We start from the raw sequence: 12,678 nt of genomic DNA on the forward strand, positions 1-12,678 counted from the left end.
TACCGCTTTTCTGGCAAGGTATTTGTTAAAGATTTGGAGAGGATGTGATAACATTTTTCTCCCAGAATGGCCAGAAGATGGTGCTAACCATCTGTGTATGTCAAAGTTTCCCAAACTAGTGCACAGCCCCTGGAATTTGGCATTCTGCAGCCCATGGACAAAATCCAGCTTTTTTCCACTCAGTTAAAGGAATATGGGGAGATGGGGAATAATTTTGTTCTTCTGGCTATTTCTGTAAGAACTGCTTTACAAATCAGAGAGTAGAACTGACAGGCCCAGAGCATAAGAGGGTTCCAGTACTTTCAAAACGTACAAGGGGGAAACTGCACCAGCTACAGCTTCTCTCATCACACGACACCCCCTTAGAAGCAATGACACTAATAATATGAAGGGTCCTTGCACAATGATTAGGAGACTGAAGAGTCCTCTCTCCTTCCAGGCTTACAATCGCAACTAGAGAACACCACAGTGTAGTACAGTGGTACCTCTGGATGCGAACGGGATCCATTCCAGAGCCCTGTTCGCATCATGAAGCGAATGCAACCCATGTCAGCGTGTGCGCAGGTTGCCGCTTCCGCGCATGACACCTTTTTGAGTGTCTGCATGCACGAGCGTCGAAACCTGGAAGTAACGCACTCCGTTACTTCTGGGTCACCGCAGCTTGCAACCCAAAAATACTTATCCCGAAGCTACTTCAACCCGAGGTATGACTGTACAGAATACTGTAGTGGCTAAAAGACGGGGCTAAAAGAAACGGGGGCACAAGGAGGACCCTCCTTGTTCGGATCAAAGGTCTGTTTAGTTCAGCATCCTGCTCCTCACTCCAGCCACAGTCAAGCACTATACAGGGCTATTTTCCATGGTTGTTTTGAGGATTACTTAGACAATGCCGCATTAAATAATGCTGGTGATCTAAGGATGCATTCTGTGCACACAGAAATCAAGCCATCTAGTCATAGGGCTACAAAGCCTAGATAGCGGTCCAAACTAGACTGAACTCTGCTGATAACCTCCACCTCATCCATGGATTTACCTGGCTAAAAACAACAACAATAGGCTGTCTTCTTCCCAAGATTAAAGGTAAAGGTACCCCTGACCATTAGGTCCAGTTGCGAACAACTCTGGGGTTGCGCGCTCATCTCGCTCTATAGGCCGAGGGAGCCAGCGTTTGTCCGCAAACAGCTTCCAGGTCATGTGGCCAGCATGACCAAGATTACCATGGACACAAATAGTCACATGCAGAGACCATCACATGGAGAAGTCTTGAGATGCATGTGGGCTGGGCCAGCCTTAGGCATTTTGCTGCCTGAAGTCAACCAGGAAATGGCGCTCCCCCAGGAATTGTCCTTTGTTAAGGGCACTGGGTTTAGAGTACGGATAGGGAGTATCAGGCTCAGGAATCAAATGCAGCCTTCCATCCCTCTCTGTTGGGACTCGGGACACCTTGTCTTCATTCTTGCTTTGCACCATCCTTAAGTGTTTTTGATTGGCTGAAATGCATCTTTGGATGGATAGGAGAGAACACTTGGTGGTGGGAGAGCACTCATCTCACCCTTCCCCAAAACAAGCCTCCTTTTCCAGATCCACCACCTGACCTCTCTTTGGCCTCTGCATCATGGCTTCCTAGGTGGAAGCTGAAGTCGCTGTCTTACAAAGCTGGGATCCTGCCTGTCAGGAGGCAGCGGCACACACAGTGCAGTACTTGAGCAGCACTCTGGGAGTTAGTGGTTTGATAACGCTGCTGAAAGGGAGGGAAAGTAAGATGCTGTGATGAAGCAAGGAGGATGAAATGGAGAAGGAAAACCAGGGACAGAGTGTGTGGGTGTGTGGAGGGCAGCAGGGAAAACGGGGGGGGGGGGGGAGAGGATAAATGAAGAACATGAAATCTAAATGGAGTGAAATGTGTGTAGATGGAGGCTTCTTTTTTCCAGGGAGATTATAATCTCATTATATCAGAATATGGAGAAGAAAGGTCTGCATGGATATTTGCCTGCACAGTGTCCCAGTGAATGAATGTGTGTAATACTAGTTTTCATTCTTTTAAAATTTTCATTCCATTAAAGTGTGCCTCTTTTCAAAGGACTTTCTTTCAAAACGTCTTTTCCATTTGCTGTGTATACACTTAATACTGCTCCTTTCTTAGTTATTGATTCCCAGCAGGCTTTTGTTGTCAAGTTGCAGCAATTTAATTTTGTTGACACAAATATAGTAATTTTTCTCCTCAGTTTATTTTCTCACCTTTAAAGTGTTCTTTATCCTTGTTGATTCCGGGAAAATTTTATTTGTCTCTATTTTTGAAGGGCACAAGAGTTCACAGAAGCAGTAGGTGGAGATGAAATACTAAAGAGCTGAAAATGTGGTTTCAAAATATGGTTTATTGAAATTTGACTGAGGATTGTATTTCCATTCTTTTGCTGTGGCACTCTGCTCATAAAAACTGCATTAATTTCTCCCTTTCAAGGCTGGAAGGAATAATAGCAATAATATTGCACCTTAAATTGCTAGCTGCTGTACAAAAATTAAAAATAAAACAGGCCCTGCCCACAGGCTTATAATGTAAAGCCTTATGATTTAAAGAATCATTTCAAAAGGAGTTTGTCTCTCAGAGTTAAATCAACTGTTCCTTCAAGCAAGTCTTAATTTGAACCAAGGTTTGTGTACTTTGCAATCTTCTGAGCATTATCTTAGCTGGCGCGAAGTGGGGGGGACCGTATAAAAGTTTTTTATGTGATTTTAAAAAAGTGACTTCATTCCTGAACCTGTTTTGGAATACCCTGTAATAATTAAAAACAGAGTGACTGAACATGTGCAGAGTGCCATGCACTTAACCTTGGAGGATCATCTGGGACAGATGTTTAGCTAAGCAGCCTCCAATTTACCATAGACCCTGATCTGTTTTCTTCCTTTGACAGATGATGGCCTCCTTCAGAAAGTGGTGGGCTCGCCTTCATTAGAGGTTTCTAAGTAGAGACATCACTTTGCCAACAAAGGTCCATATAGTAAAAGCTATGGTTTTCCCAGTAGTGATGCATGGAAGTGAGAGCAGGACCATCAAGAAGGCTGATGGCCGAAGAATTAATGCTTTTGAATTATGGTGCTGGAGGAGACTCTTAAGAGTCCCATGAACTGCAAGAAGATCAAACCTCTCCATTCTTAAGGAAATCAGCCCTGAGTGCTCACTAGAAGGACAGATCGTGAAGCTGAGGCTCTAATACTTTGGCCACCTCATGAGAAGAGAAGACTCCCTGGAAAAGACCCTGATATTGGAAAAGATGGAGGGCGCAAGGAGAAGGGGACGACAGAGGACGAGATGGTTGGATAGTGTTCTCGAAGCTACCAGCATGAGTTTAACTAAACTGCGGGAGGCAGTGGAAGACAGGAGGGCCTGGGGTGCTCTGGTCCATGGGGTCACGAAGAGTCGGACACGACTAAACGACTAAACAACAACAAAGCAGAGATTGGGGGGTCATCTGTCCTGGATGCCTGTGGTGAACCTTGGGGCCTCAAACCTCAGCAGTGCCCGGCGAGATGCCAAAATCTGGCACCCCTGCCTCTTACCTTCCATTCTACATCATAGTTGTTTCCCCCCCCCCCCCGGCTCTGTGCCCCATGTGACTGAACTGGTTGTGCTCCCCGAAATCTGCCTCTGATGCTTAGCTGAGATTCCTGCATTGCAAGAGGTTGGGCTAGAAGACAGGGTGTCTTCCAGCTCTGCAATTCTACGATTCCAGAAGCCCTGTGCTCTGGCAACTGTATGCTTTGTCCCTCATGCTCCAAGGTCAGCTGATGAAGTCTGCAGACCTGTTCATTGTCTATATTAGATCCTTTAAAAAAAACACCCCTTGTTCCTCTGCCACAGGCTGTTGAAAGAAGTTGCCGATAAATATAGCCTTTGCTATATAAGCCCGTCTATAATTCTCGTCCCAGTCAACATGAGGAGATTGCAGTGTCCTATGATCAATGCTCTAGTCCTCCAGCAGAATAGATATTCCCCCTGTTTTTTTCTGCCTCACCTTGCCCTAGGAGATCAGTAATTGCTTTGTTATCGTTGTTTTCCCATTTTTGTTTTTTGCCTGGAGTACAAGGTACCCGTCCCTTAACTACCCTCTGTGAATGTCAACATTCCTCTTTGTTTATAACTTTACGTAGAATCTGTAGGGAAACACAGTGCGGGCAGAGCTCTGGAAATGAACGTCAAAAATTGCCACTATGGATAGTTTTAAATCCAATTATTGTAAATAAACAAAACAAAAAGCAATAAATAAATAAATAAATAAATAAATAAATAAATAAATAAATAAATAAATAAATAAATGCAAAGGTATAAATAACCTTGCTTTCACCATTCTCTACTGGATAATGCTTTCTGGAAACACATTACAAATCTTTCATAGTAGTGAGTCCTAATAGTTAATGGGGAATTTCAGGTATCCGGATATCTACTGGAAATCTAGATCTGCTAAGAATGGAACATCCAGCTAATTATTGACCTTTCCTTGCTGGCAACTGCATCAACAGGGAGGAAGGAACACGAGGACCTGATATCCTGGACTTAACTCAGTTGAACTGGGAAGAACTTATTGATAAAGTGAGAAAGGTGGGAAACTTGGGAGAAAGTGACCACGCTCCAACCCATGTGAGTGTTTTTCTTCTTCTTCTTCCTGTTATTGCTGCTACGGTATTTCCTGTTTGCTCACAAGGCACATGGCACATGCCCCAAACTGCAGTATTTCTTCCGCACCTGACCCTTTTATTCTCTGAATTCTCTGGCTGGTTTTTACAATGGTGATGACTTTTAAAAATATTGTCTCTTTCTCTTGCCACATCCCTCCTAACTCTCTTGGAGGCAGAAGGGAAGAGAGGGGGCAGGTGTGGGGAGCTTGGTGTGGTGTTTGATGGTGGGAACATTGGGTTGTCACACACTGAACCATGTCAAGCTTCCCATGCCTTCCCCCCCCCTCTTGCTATGTACCAGTGGCCCCCTGTCTTGGAAAGCCAGGAGGGCAACTATGCCCAACCAGTGCCACCTCACGGCGCACTACTACAGTGGTACCTTGGGTTAAGAACTTAATTTGTTCTGGAGGTCCGTTCCTGAAACTGTTCTTAACCTGAGGTACCACTTTAAATAATGGGACCTCCCTCTGCCACTGCACGATTTCTGTTCTCATCCTGAAGCAAAGTTCTTAACCCGAGGTACTATTTCTGGGTTAGCAGAGTCTGTAACCTGAAGCGTCTGTAACCCAAGGTACCGCTGTACATCAACACATTTAGGGCACATATAAAGCACATGACTTGCCCCCCCCCCTGGAATCCTGGGTATTGTAGTTCACCCACTGCAGAGCTGCAATTCCCAGCATCCTTGACAAACTACAGTTCCCAGGCTTCCTTGGGGAGAAGCCATGTGCTTTGAATGTGTGGTGATCTCGCTGAAGCCTATGGGGTTACCCAGGCCCAAGTGGTTCTCAGCTGCTGATTAACATCAAACATATTTCTAGAGAGAAGACGCTGCTTCCGATTAGTGAATGTATCAAGTACGTTCAGTGCCATATGGCCCTGATAATATGCCTGTCACATCTGAGAAACTAATTGCTTCAGCTTTGGCACAGGGAACCTACAATATTTGCGGTTTCTTTGCATGAACTCGGAACGTTATAGAGAAAGTGATCGGCAACCCTGTGCAGGGAGGGAGCCTAAGAGCCGCCTGGACTGCAGTTCAATTCCAGAGAGAGAGAAAGAAAGAAAGATGAGATACAGGAGCAAGCTATAAAACAGGAACCAAGACTACCTCACTAAGTACCTTAAATGTCATATCTAATTTACCCTAACAAAATTTTTGCAAGGTTGATTTTGACAGGCTTATTCTGAACTCTGTGACTGAGCAGAATTTGAGCCTCAGCCATCCCTATTTAAACCTGAAATGCTTACAGTGACAGATTCTGGTTTCCTGCTCTCCATTATGCCTAGAGAATAAGGTAACATCTGCATTGGCATTGCTATTCTGTTTGGTAGCGAGAAGCACGTGGAAAAATGCAGTCCTTGTATCGCTTGCATGTGTAAGTCTGGATAATTCAGCATGCCATTTGCACATAAAAGGCACCACCTGGGCATCTCTCAAAATATTATTTGACCTGTTCCGTGCCTCTTAAGGATTGTCCCTAGCTCTGGCTGCCTCCGTACCAAAGGGTCTTTGTTCCAGCTTGAAGAGGTACAGTGCAAGAAAGGAGAGCCAGTGTGGTGTAGTGGTTAAGAGCGGTAGTCTTGTAATCTGGGGAACCGGGTTCGCATCTTCGCTCCTCCACATACAGCTGCTGGGTGACCTTGGGCTAGTCACACTTCTTTGAAGTCTCAGCCGCACTCACCTCACAGAGTGTTTGTTGTGGGGGAGGAAGGAAAAGGAGAATGTTAGCCGCTTTGAGACTCCTGAAGGGGAGTGAAAGGCGGGATATCAAATCCAAACTCTTCTTCTCTTCTTCTCTTCTTCCTTTTTTTTATTTTTTATAAATATTTATTAAAGTTTTTGAATACAAATACACAAATAATAAACAATCTTACTTCCAACACAACGTAGTTTCATCAATTCTTTGGACTCCCTCACGTCTCCCGCTCCCATTTACATCGTTAAAAGGTTTTTCCAAGCAAATTATCAACTTGTTTACGGTCTTATATCCACTCATTTAAATATAATCTAGCAATTCTCCAAAAAATTTATGTTTTCTTTAATCTCACTTATCATCGAGTTCAAATCTAGTTTAGTGGTGGTCAATTTTTTATAATCTAGCATCCTTCTTAACATTCAACCAAGTTACAATGTTTTTGTAAATACATCTTAAATTTCTTCCAATCTTCTTCAATCCTCTCTTCTCCCAGGTCTCGGATTCTGCCAGTCATCTCGGCCAGTTGCATATAGTCCATCAGCTGCATCTGCCACTCTTCCAGTGTGGGTAGATCTTGAGTTTTCCAGTTTTTAGCAATGAGTATCCTTGCTGCCGTTGTTGCATACTCTTCTTCTCTTCTTCCTACACCACTGTACCTTGACCGCTGTATGATCTGATCAGGGGCTGCATTACGCAATGTCTTCATTACGTAATGTCATTTCACTTGCTTGCCAAATCACAATTGCCCTCTGCAACCTAAACTTCCAATACAACGTTTGGAAAAAAACTGTCTTAAAAAGGCCAAACTTTAGCTGAGTGAGTGTGTGCACCATACACTGAAAGCACATTTAAAGTGCTCTCCCCATGAATTCTGGGAACTGTAGTTTGTTAAGAGTGCTAGGAATTTATCAACCCCTGAGGGCTAAACTACAGTTCCCAGGATTCTTTGGGGCAGGAGAGGATGTGCTTTAAATGTGTGGTGTGTACACAGCTTGAGTAGCTTCAAATAAGCAATTAGTCAGTTATAAACATTTAATTGTATCATGCAGCATGTGTTGATATATTTTCAGTTTCAGCCTAAGGTCCCCTAGATGTCACTGGACTCCAGCTCCCCTCAGCTAATGTTGCAAGTTGTCAGGGATGATGGGATCTGCAGCTAATGGACCCTTGAGGGTCAAAGGGCCTGCACCCCTGCTGTAGAGGGAAGAGATCTTTCTCTATACTCTGGTAACTGAGCCCAGAATATCAGCTGGCTGTGTAGCTCGATGGACAGGTACATTTTCTTTATGATGCCACTTGAGTCATTGCCGGCAAGGCTAAAAAGACAGCTCACTGGATATTTTGGAGATGACAATCAGTTAATTTCATGAGCAAGGAAATGTAGTGCAGCCATGTGCATGAATCAAGCATTGATCACCATGTATCATTTATCAGAAGACACCATGGACAGAATCATTTTGTTCTGTGACAGCGACAAAGACGGTGAACATGGTGAATGTATCACCCATCAAAGATACAGGCCCTTTGAATTCACTATTTGTGCACCCATTTTTTAAGGCATGTATAGAAGCCAAGGGTACTGAATAAGACCGGTGCATAAGCTGGGTGCAAACTATGGGCACCACTTTGGCTCCTGGGTTAGAGTCAGAATACCCCCATACCATATACCTAAAGCACATGATTTCCTCAAGAATCCCAAAAACTGTACTTTACCCCCTCAAATAGGTACAATTCTCAGCATCCTTAATGACCTACAGTTACCAGTCTTCCTCTTCTTAACTCCCTTCTGAAGCACGAACAGTCTGTAGCTACAGAGGATCACAGCCCAGCCCAACAGCCACTATATAAAATATGAGGTTCATGTACACCTCTTTTGTACTCCTCCTATCCCTCTTTTGCCTGGTAAGTTATTTTTGCCTCAGCAGCATATCCAAGTCAGCTCAAAATGCTTGCCTCCTTTTGCCCTGACTGCTGGACATTAGTCACTAAGGTGTTCTTTTGCCCTTCCTTGCCCCCCCCCCCGAAGCTCCAAATATTTCCTTCCCACTGATCAGAAGCACAACCTCCATGCACCTTGTGCAAAGCTCAGCTGAGAAGGCAGCTTCCTGCAGGAGAATGTGCTCCCTCAGTAGGATATTGTGTCTACCTAGTAACATGAACCTCCCTGGCAATTAGTCAGAGGATGTTATTTGATTGTTCAATTACGGCTTGGAGGTTTTTCTTACACATCTTATGAAAATGGAGAGGTGCATAAAGTCCCTTTGCAATAGCACCACAAATTGCTGCTTAATGCTTCCAGGATAGGAAGGGGAGATTATTACCAGAATCAATACAAAGAATGCGGTGGACTCTGCAGATCTGGCAGATGTCACCACTGCATAGACGTTGCTTTATGAAACACCCTTTGCAGTAAAGTTGAGTCCAAGGACTCAGTTGCTCTTTTCAGAAAAATGAGAGAGAGAGAAAAGCATATTTATTTCCAATGGATTATTTTCTGGTTGCTTAAACCAAAAAATAGCTTTGACTTAGTACAATCATTCAGCAAAGAATAGCTCTTAAATGGTCAACACAGCCCTGACTTGGTACCATCATTCAGTGATAGTCCTCCTGGCTTAGTCCATTCATTCATCAATTTTATATTCAACACGTCTTGCCAAATGTTCTATCAACATAATAGGCACTGCCAAACATAATAGATACTGCCGAAAAGAAACCTTTCAAACCCCTGCCCCTTCTTGGATGCCCAAGTGTACAGAGGAGATGCCCTGCAAAATTTCATTTTTATTTGCTAACCAGGTGATGGCAGCAGTTGATTAATGATCATAGGATTTACTCGAGAAATAGGTTCATTTTCCTGATGGAGAAAGAGTGGAGTTGAAAGGCAGGCTCCAAATCCATTTCATCATGGCACTGCAGCCTTTCCTGGGAAATTGCTCTTTAACACCATCAGTGCAGATACAGAGCTGCCTTAATGTAGACAAATTAATTTGAGGCCACAAAAGCAAGTATGACAACACTCTGCTCCAGATCCAAATGCCTGAGTGTGCTCTAATCAAACAAGATGTTGCACTCCGGTAAAATGTGTTTACATTGTACTGCATGTCTAAATAACAGCAACTTATAAATATTTCTGTTGTTAGTTGCTTGATAGGTAAAGGTAATGTTCTGTAGGCAATTCACAACGTTTCAAAAGCATGCAAAATTTTAAAATATGAAACATCATTATAACAGTAAAGAATATTATCAGCAGCTCATATCTGAAATAATTAAGATATATCAACCAGCATATCACACGCTGTCAAATGCCTGGGAGAAGAGGATAGTTTTAACCTGGTGCCAAAAGGATATTAATGTTGGCGCCAGGTGGACTTCATAGCACACCCGCCAGATTCCACACACCCCTCCCTTGCCTTGGGCCCCCTCTGTCTTTCCTTAGACTATCAGAAACCTAGTTTTGGGTTTTTATTAAAGGGAGGCTACTGGGAGGCTGCATGCATTTGTTACCCACACTCAATTACCCACATAAGTGCATTTGTTACCCACACTCAGAACTCAATAAATCAGAAATGGGGAACCATCTTCAGCCCAATGGCCTCATTCCCTCCTTGGCAATTTTCTGGGGGTCCTGTGCGAGTGGCAAGTGGAGCCAGAGACAAAACTGGGCAAGGCAATGAAGGTTAATTTTACCTTTGTATTGTAGGCTAGTTTCTGCCCATGCTTACACAGCCCCTTTCTATTCTCCATCCAGGCAAGGAAGGAGCATTATATATACAGTGGTACCTCGGGTTACAGACGCTTCAGGTTACAGACTCACCATGAACTGGCCCAAGCCTGCTATAGAGGATCACCTTCAGACAGCTCCAGGGGTGGATAACTCCATATCCTCCAGCATTTCTCCAATGAAAATAGAGACATCCTAAGGAAAAGCGGTGGGGCGCTGTAGGAGTGCAAATATCCAGAGATGTAGTGATCAGGTGGGATTGCTATGAGGAATTATAACAAATATAGAGTAGGCCATCTGTGTCAGCAATGAAAGCATTGCGTTGACTGGGTTTAAACTATTTTGATATGATTCTTCATCAATCTACACCTCTGCATCTCTGGCCATTTCTCTACTGTTCATCTCCCTTGCTTCATAAGTCACGTACACAGCCCAATTGCTTCTTGCTTAGCCAGGCAGGCATCCCGGGCCATAAAGATAGTGGGAGAGTTCTTTGATCTGGTCTTTCTGGCCATCCTTCTTATCATGTTTATTTCTCACCTCTGGGGTTGCCAGATGCACCCCTTTGTAGTTCTCAACTTATTTACCACCCCTTTGTAGTTCTCAATTTATTTACCCCAAAATGTATGCATGCTAATTAGTGTTGTAGTGTTACTTTTTCCCCACGTGGGGTTTGATGAAATGCTCAGAGGAAATATGATTGGTTCTTACGAGCACTGTGTAAAAGATTCTTTTGCTAATAAAATGGCCTGGTGAGGGGTGTGGTTGACGCACTTTTCTCCGAGACCCTTGCTGGTCAAAGCCTCGTGTCTTGTTTTTAATCAGGGTCCAGTCCTTCCTTTACTTTGCAAACACAACAGGGCACGGGTGGCACTGTGGGTTAAACCACAGAGCCTAGGACTTGCCAATCAGAAGGCTGGCGGTTTGAAACCCCGCGACGGGGTGAGCTCCCATTGCTCGGTCCCTGCTCCTGCCAACCTAGCAGTTCGAAAGCATATCAAAGTGCAAGTAGATAAATAGGTACCACTCTGGTGGGAAGGTAAACGGCGTTTCTGTGTGCTGCTCTGGTTCGCCAGAAGCGGCTTAGTCATGCTGGCCACATGACTCGGAAGCTGTACGCCGGCTCCCTCGGCCAATAAAGCGAGATGAGTGCCGCAACCCCAGAGTCGTTCACGACTGGACCTAATGGTCAGGGGTCCCTTTACCTTTACCTTAGCCATATTAATTTGTATGCTGTTGGTGGTTTCATGTTGTTGTCTTGTTGGGCTGTGTATGTAATAAAGGGGAGCCATACCGGGGTGAAGGCATCCTCTTTTATTTGACCCCATGTCAGTTTCAGTCTGCTGGTTAGCTTTTCTAGTAAGGCTGTTTCCCATAAGATATGGTACCAGCAGTCAATGTTCACTCATGACAGGTCTCTCCAGTGTCCGGCTACAATGCTGAAAGAATCATTCTTGAAGATCAAGGGCATATTCCAGCCAGGCAAAAACCCTCAAGGAGGATGTCAAGCAAAACTGGTGAGGGATGTGGCCTGGGGAGAGGGGGGCATGGCTGGGGAGTAGCTCAACAGACAGACAGAAAGCTTTGGAGGGCCACACCTGGTCTCTGGTCCTGAGGTTTCCTGTCCCTGTCAAGAGACTACCTCTTGTTCCGACACCTATTGCAATCATGACTCTCTCACACACAAGCCAACCCCCACTTCTTGCTCAATGGATATTTTGACATTTCTATAGGATATGGTTGCCTGCAATCTCAACAACTGATAAAACATAACAATGCCTTTGCCGCAGTTCCACCCTGCAAGAAAAGGATAAGAAAAGGAAAATTCCCTTACTCTGTCATACATCCTACGTACTCGCTTGGCAACTCTGCAGCCACACAGCTTCCAAGAAATTATTGTGGTGTTCCCGCCCACTGAGAAATTATTCCTCTTTGAGCTCCTTCTGCCCTAATTTGAATTCTGTTTTGTGCAGACACCCTCCATGTAACTTCTGTTTTCAAAGAGCTTCACGAACAGTGCAGTAATGAAAGAGAATTTATAGTGTTTATAGGGCTACAGTATAAATGGAATTTAATAGCCAAATGTCGGCAGGGAACTATCTAACCTTTATCAAGCACTCATTAGCGGCCAAGGATTTCTGGTGGAATAATGAGCTCCTGTCTGGCTTCTTTCCAGTTTTTTGACAGTGGCACCCATGTAAATCTGCTAACAGCTAGAGGAATACACGCATTAACTCAACTGCAGCTAATTAGTGGCATTTTTCTAACTGAGGAAGTTTGTGTCTTTGAAATGGGCAAAAACATCCAAATCAAGAATGACCACAGGCATTCAGGGAGTGTCCAGAGCTTCACTGTGCTAATAAATTGAGGTGGGGGACACACACACTCGACTAAAAAGTGAGACCACCTGGCCTGAATTTCAGTATGTTAGATTAAGGGTAGCCAATGTGGTCGTCCCCCTCCCCTCGGTGTTGCTGGACTGAAATTCTCACCATCCCTGACCATTGGCCAAGCAAACTTCGGCTGAAGTCCAACAGATCTGGAGGGCATCATGTTTTCTACCCCTGCCTTAGATTTTTGGTA

This window comes from Podarcis erhardii (assembly GCF_964252035.2).
Source record: "Podarcis erhardii genome assembly, chromosome: 6".
NCBI classification, from domain to species: Eukaryota; Metazoa; Chordata; class Lepidosauria; order Squamata; family Lacertidae; genus Podarcis; species Podarcis erhardii.